The sequence below is a fragment of the Elephantulus edwardii genome, unplaced genomic scaffold (assembly GCF_000299155.1).
Source record: "Elephantulus edwardii isolate Elephantulus edwardi_28Jun2011 unplaced genomic scaffold, EleEdw1.0 scaffold00031, whole genome shotgun sequence".
Lineage (NCBI taxonomy): Eukaryota > Metazoa > Chordata > Mammalia > Macroscelidea > Macroscelididae > Elephantulus > Elephantulus edwardii.
Window position 1 is genome coordinate 8474040 of NW_006399781.1, and position 7721 is coordinate 8481760.

The window sequence follows — 7721 nt, forward strand, 5'->3', positions numbered from 1 at the left end:
ATAATAATAAAAATAAAAGAAAAAAAGAACTTGGAACCAAACCCTGGTGTCTCAATGGACAGATGCCCAGGCCCATCCTTTGGGATCCGTGGTCTGGTCGAGGATCTGGGCCGGAGCTGGGTCCAGTAGGGAGCTGGTGGGGAGAGAGTTGGGAGACCCCCTGAGTCCTGTAGTGAAGCAGTGATTTGTTGCAAGAGTTCAGTTCGTGGTTACTGTGGTTCAGAAAGAACGAGCTCACTGAGGAAATATTGTCTTCTGTGTCCCTGGAGAGCCTCCGAAATCTGGTCCCGTGTGGACACTAATGGCTGTGGCTCTGCATGCAGTTTTGCGTGGGCAGCAGTCATAGGGCTTCCAGTACTCCAAAGATGCTGTTTACCATCCCTTCGCCCCTTTGTCTTTTCGCTGGGTCTTTTGGCTCTGCTTTCTTGCTCCTTTCCTGCCCCCTCCCCTGAATAACACTAACCTGTCTGCTGGGTTCTTGTTGTCTCATGCATACAATCCCATGACCCTAAGAAAGGTGTGAGGAAGATGGTGTGTGGGGTCCACAGACATCAGCAAGGGAGATACGGTCCTGGCTGGGCACCGAGGGTGGGCTTCATGGAGGAGGTGTGTTTGAATTGGGTCTTCATGGAATCCCTTAGCTTTAAATGTTGCACATGGATGGCCCTGTGGCCATCCCTGAGAGGAATGGGAAGTGCGAGGAGGGGCTGGAAAGGCTGGCCGAGGAAGACCCTCACTGTGGAATTGGCTGTGTATACAGACTGGAAAACTTAAAACTCAGGGCCAAGAGATGGCCTGGGCTGAGCCGCCCCAGGCTTGCCTGGCAGCCTCTGTTGGGTACTTGTTCTTGTGACTTTTGGGGATAAAGGGGCAGAGAGTGTAGGACAGGCTTCAGAGGCGACTGGTGAGAGGAAACTAAGGACCAGGGGAACAACACGCCCATGTCAGAAACCAGCACGTGGTCCTGGGCGTCTCCTCTCTCTGATTTTGCTCAGTCAACTTCTGCGTCCAGCTGGTCCTTTCAGCTACGGTTCTAGTTGCACGTTCCTCTCTCTTCCACCTTCCCCACCTCTGTTTTGTCCTTGACCCATTGCAGCATCCTCACCACCCTTCCTCATCTCTCCACCTCTTAGCTTTCCTTTCTCATACAGCTGCCAGAGCAGGCTTGCTAATACCCACACCCAGTCATGTCACCCAGACAAACATTCTTCAAGGGACTTGTGTTGGCTGCAGGATGGAATCTGAACCTTTGAGGGCCTGCAGACAAGGTACCCAGGACTGCATCCCCAACACTGGCCAGAATTTATGTTTTCTCATCATTTCTGTTGCCTGCACCTTTCTAGATCACGCCCGCGTTTTGTATTGCCTTGGTCTTTGCATGTTTGGCCCCTTCAGAGTCCTCTCTCATCATGTCTTCTTGGTGACCTTGTGCCCAACACCACTTTCTTACCCAAGGAAGCACTTGCTGTGGTTTGCACTCTGCACAATAGAATTTTCTAGGCCATCTCATCTTTGGCAGATAGAAATGAGCAGCCTCTCTGTGCCTCTTCTGCCTCAGATCCCTCGTTGCTCAGCTGCCGGGAGTGTGGCGAGCCACAATCCAGCTGTAGACCACTCCAGGGCTTGCCTTCGCTTCCCAGCTGAGGTCACATCTGTTGCAAGGTGGCCTCTAGTCAGCAATTAAGCAAAGCAGTGCTGGGAGAGTCTGACCATTACTTCCCAATGCTGAATTCCTCTAACAAATGATCCTTGCCCTGGTGCCCACCCCACCATGTAGTGGACATACTCTAACAGGTCTGTCCACAGAGGGTGGTCTCTGCCCACTCCTGCCTCTGCCCATTTCCATTTCCTCCCAGGAAATTTTTATACTCAAGCACCATCTCAATATCTGCTTCTAGGAATGGTCTGGGAGAACAGCCAGTGGAAGGGCTGGAGGGTTGGATCATTCCCTACATGGCTGGCAGTGAGGACCATCCGAAGGTAAGGGAAGCAGGGACAGCATGCAGGGCATGGTGGTCATCTATAGAAAGTGCCACTGTTTGCTACTTGGGAGATCGTGCCCGTGGAGGGAAAAGAACTGGTCTGGGTGATGATCCAAGCATTTGAAGTTTGATTCAGAAGACAATGATATCCACATCCATGTCTATATCCAAGAAGTTCTGGTGGTACTGTGGTTAAGATATTCATCTAGTAACAACAACAAAAAAGATAGATCAGTGGTCTGAACCCACCAGTCACTCTTCTGGAGAAAGATGAGGCACTTCTCTCTTGCAAAGGTTTAAAATCACTGGAAACCCCAGGGGTGGGGGATGGGGTGGGCAGGGGAAGTTCTGCTCTGTCTTAGAGATGCTACGGTTGGAATTGAGTCACTGGCAGAGTGCCATATTCAAATCCATACCTATGTGCGTATGTGAGAAAGGATCGTTGCTTTGCTTACCTGCAGCCACATAATGAAAAGCTGATGACAATTAACAAACTACATCTTTGGCAAAGAACAATTTCATATTGCACTGGCTTTAACTTGATTGCTACTCCCAGTGACCATGGAGAACAGATCTGCAGAGAGTAGCATGTTGATTCTCTTACTTGGGACCAACTCAGTTTTCAAGAAGGCTTGAGATGAACTCCATAAACTGAAATACAGTACTCCACAAGCAATAACTTTGCCCTCCTCTTCCCTCTTTCCTCTAAACTTTGTTGTTAACATGTACCACAGAGTCAGAACTGACCTATAGCTGACCCTTTGGTGGCGGGTTTTGAGAGGCAGTTTATCACATAGGAGGAGATGGCCCATCCTTCTCCCATGGAGCAGCTGGTGGCCTAGAACTGCATGCCTTAGGGATTGCAGAACAGCTTCTTGCCACTAGGCCACAAGAATGCCTTAAAGTCTGTATAAAAAGGAATAGATAAAAAATTGCTGACCTTTTTGTATCAGTTAATTGTGTCTTTTTACTTTTCTGATTTGTGTTTGCCCTCACAGAGGTCACATCTTCACAGTAGGTGCTTCATGGGGGTTTGTAGTTCAGCAAAGTTGCAGGATACAAGACCAGCATACAAAAATCCATTGGATTTTCCCACCATAACAAGACAAAGGTAAACAATCCAAACGTGAAATGGGCACAGTATATGAATAGACATTTCACCAAAGAAGACATTCAGATGGTGAATAAACACATGAAGAAATGTTCAAAATCCCTAGTTTTGAGAGAGATGCGCATCAAAACAACTATGAGATATCATCTCACCCCAGTAAGAATAGCAAAATTTAACAGAACATCAAACAACAAATGCTGGTGAGGTTATGGAGAAACTGGAACCCTTATACACTGTTGGTGGGAGTGTAATATGGTCCAACCACTATGGAAGGCAGTCTGGTGCTTTCTCAAAAAGTTAGAAATAGAAATACCATTTGACCAGCAATTCCACTACTGGGAATATACCCTAAAGAAACCACAACTGCCACTCAAGCAGATATATGCACACCCATGTTTATTGCTGTGTTGTTCACAATAGCAAAGAGACTGAAACAACCCAAGTGCTCATCAACAAACACATAGATAGAGAAACTGTGGTATATTTACACAATGGAATACTATGCAGCACTGGAAAACAAGGAACTCATGAAATATTATACAAAATGAGTGACCCTGGAGGAAATTATGCTGAGTGAAATATCTCAGTCACAGAAGGACAAATTCTGCATAATACCACTGTTATAAAACAGTACTGACATTGGGGTTGGAGGAAAACTAAGAAAAGAGGGAATAAATAATGTACACTGCATTGAAACAGATGAGGGAGAGAATTGCTTAAAAGGAATATATGAGTATGTAGTATTTGCATGAACACAGAATAAGAGCTGTATAGTAAAGTGGACTGGGGAGGAGGAATTTCATAACAATGAAAGAATTTTTTTTTCTCAAAGAGAAAAGTGAACTGGGGGGGAGGGGTGGGCAGGAAGGAAAATGCGCAACAATGAATGAACAGACATCCATGTCCTCTATAAAATGTCACTAAATATCAATTAAAAAAACCCAAAACCAAACCAACCAACCAAATATCCATTGTATTTCTCTACAGCAACAAAGTGGACATAGAAAATAACAAATAGAACATAGAAAAGGAAATAAGAAAAAAAAAAATACCAGTTACAATAGTTAACCATGAGATGAAATACTTGGGAACAAATCTAACTAGAGACACAAAAAAGCTACATAAATAAAATTACAAAACATTACTGCAAGGGAAAAAAATGAGAACTAGAGACATGAAGGAATACACCATGTTCATGGATAGGAAGACTCAATAATGTGAAAATGACAATTCTCCCAAAAACAATCTACAAGTTTAAAAGTATCCCAATACAGAGACCAATTCCATTCTTCAATGAGATGGAAAAGGCAATGTGCAATTTTGTCTGGAATGGAAAGAGATCTCAAATAAGCCAATAGTTTGACTCACTGATGGGCTGACGGGCTGACTGGCTGACAGCTCTACTCAGCTATCCAGGCTGGCTCTGTGTCTCTGGCAGAGGCCCTGGAATCCTGTGTGTTCTCAGAGGCTGTGTGCTGCAGAGCAGTGGGTGGGAAATGGTTAAAGAGATGCTCAGGACTGAAGCCAGAGAACATGTTTCTTTGTAGGTCTGGGGTCAGTCTCGGGCCACAGGACTTTGGCCCTCAAGTGGGTTCTCTGCAGAGAGGACTCCATCTGGGCCTGACTCTCTCCTCATCAACTATTCCTCTGCTTTCCAAAGGTTGATGTGAAGAAAGAGAGACCGTGAGATTAGGTTCCAGAAATGGAGAGGCAGACTGAGTGTTCCCTATCCAACCGTCAGGGTCAGATAGAGGCTTGTGGAATCGGAAAATTATGCAGCTTTCAGAGCCCTTAAAAAGAATACTAACACAAATACCTTACTTTTACAAATTTCGCAGTATATATCCTTAAGAACATTTTAGTACGTGCTCTCTTTGGGTTTTAGAAGGAGCTTGTGTGAAAAGAGGGACACCTCCAAACACTGGCAAAGAGAGCTCAGCACAGATGTTCATATGTTGCAAAATTTGCAAAAGTACAATATTTCTGTTACTATAATTTTTTGTTGCTGTTGTTGTTCTTCTGTTTACTGTATTTCAAGTTCTTTACAAAACAAGGCCTTCTAAACCCCCAGATCAGGCATGTCCCTGGACTTGGCTCCAAGAGTCTTGCTTATTCACCAACATTAGAGCCCAGGGCAGAAGCTGGGACAAAGTGTAAGTCTTTCCTGTGGGTCCTTTGTTGATTTCAGAGGAAGCAGTGGCCATGTGGGAAACATTGGAGTGTTTCCTTGAGACCGGGCTTCAGGCCCCAGCCGTGCACAGCATCCGCGGTCGCTTTCCCTCATGTTTCAGGAGGCAAAGCAGAAAATAATCTCTTTGAAGATTCTTGATGACAGTTCAGAAAGCAGCAACACATTTCTCTGATGCGCTGCACTTTTAAAATATTTTGGGCCAAGTTCAGCTGCCGGATGATTGATGCTTCCGCACGACAGCAGGGTGAGCCCAACTCCTTGAGAAAGCCCACCTTATTAGTAGCATTACAGGTCACCAACCTGTGAGCCCACCTGGAAAACCTTCCAGGGAAGCCAGTTACATGAATGAGACCTTCTAAGCAAACGACACCAAATTTTCCCAGGTGCTCTTCTATCACTGTTGTCTGTCAGTGTGATGGTTTTGACCTTGACCTTGGCTTATCCACATTTCAGGATGAGTTCTGAACAGACTTCAGATTTGGAAAGCCCCATGTCACATAAATGCTGTTCCACTGTCCACAGCATTTTTAGGGTTATAGGGGTCACTTTGACAAAGACACCATTGAAAATCTTCTGCAGATGGAGTTTTGCAATCGTCCTCCACACCAGGTGACTCGCCCCATTAATCCTCTGGATGCACCGCATAGGCCCAGGAATGTTCATCTGGCACTGCTTCCAAGGCATGAGGTTTTGTGTTTGATGAGCACTTTGTCACGTTGCTGTCCCAGGACTCAAGTAGGAATGATCCCAGGCACCTGAACCTGGGCCCCTTGCCTTTCCTCTACCTGTTTGGCCTGAGTTCCTTTGAGAACCTGATAAGCCTTCCTCTTTCTCAGAAAATTTTCTGGAACCAATGGGATTTATTTTCCTGACTCTTTCTCCACCATCTTTCCCACTATAATTTTCTATAACAAAACTTAATTAATGTGCGAATCTCTAAGAGTCACCTAGTTGTAATGTGCTGTTGATTTGGAACGGATTCATAGCTAACCATCTTCAGCAGGTTTTCTGAGTCTGTAAATAACAAAAAAACCAGAGAGATTGCCCATCTTTCTCCCAAGAAACAACTGGTGGGTTAAAACTGTCTGCCCTTTTGGGGCTTCCTCAAAAAGCTGAACATAGAAATTCTACGTGACGCAGCTAGTCCATTGCTTGTAATATACCCCAAGAAAATAAGAACTGAGGCTCAAAGGGAAACTTGTACACCAATGTTCATAGCAGCATTATTCACCATCACGAGAACATGGAAACAGCCCAGATGTCTAACTACAAATGAATGGATTGAGAAGTTGTGGTACATTCATATAAGAGAATACTATGTAGCACATAGGAGCAATGACTTTGTAAATTACTACCTAACTTGGGAGGGACTGGAGAGCATTATGCTGAGTGAACAAACTCAGTCTCACAAGGACAAATACTGTATAAAACCATTATTGTAGAATGAGTGTGAGGATCCAAGGCTTGGGAGGAGGGTGGAAATAGAGGAGTGAGGATAGGGGGTAGGGTGTAGTCATAGGGTTGCACAGTAGGGTGGGTGGAGTGAAGGAAATGGGAAGGTTCCTCTGTGAAAAACAATGTATTCAAACTTTATAAATAAATCAGAGCAATATAAAAAAAAATTGTCTGCCTTTGGGGTAGCAGCACAACTCCTTTCCTCCCAGGTCATCAGAGCTCTCTTCTTAGAAAGGCCCTGCAAATTGTTAGAAAGAGCTTGTGTGAGAGAAGGGCACTGTGGTGGTGTAGTCCACAGGGCTTTGTGCTGTGAGCCAAAGGCCATACTTCTGTGAGAATGCCAATCCACTCGTGCCTCCTTGAGAGAAAGATGGGCAATTCCTCCCACGTGAAAACCCACTAGAGGGTCAACTATGAGTCAATTCTGACTTGATGGCAACAAACTTGAGGGATTTATGTGGGAAATCTGTGTGTAAGGAGGAGAGAAGCTTACATTGCATTTACTACTAAGTAAATGGACTTCTGGGGACGGTTAGAGTAAAAATTCTGATGCCTAGAGGAGCAGGGCAGGAAGCAGTTGCCTTTACAAAACAAGATGAAGGCTTTGGTCATAACCCAGGGGACAGTCTGCAGACCCAGAAGGCCCACTCAGGACCCAGAGAGATCGTTTAAGCAGAACCTCCAGGCTGTCTGTGCTTTTAGGTCACATTCTGAAAAAGGGACTCAAGGACCATAGGGATTAGAAGCTGAAGGTAGAAAACCTTACACTGCTGTTGGCATTCCCCCCACCCCACCCCCAAGGATGTGAGATTCATTGACAACCTGTGTTATGCAGATGACACAACCCTGCTTGCTGAAACTGAGGAGGACCTGAAGCACTTGCTGCAGAGGTCAAGGACTGCAGCCTTCAATATGGATTGAAGTTCAACATAAAGAAAACAAAGATTCTCACCACTGGGTCAATTGGTGATAGATGGTAAAG

At 45.1% G+C, this 7721-nt stretch overlaps 1 pseudogene; it reads right to left on the reverse strand.

Moving 5' to 3' along the window:
* Nucleotides 1-51: 51 nt before the first annotated feature.
* LOC102876285 lies at nucleotides 52-6171 on the reverse strand (annotated as a pseudogene).
* Nucleotides 6172-7721: the final 1550 nt, after the last annotated feature.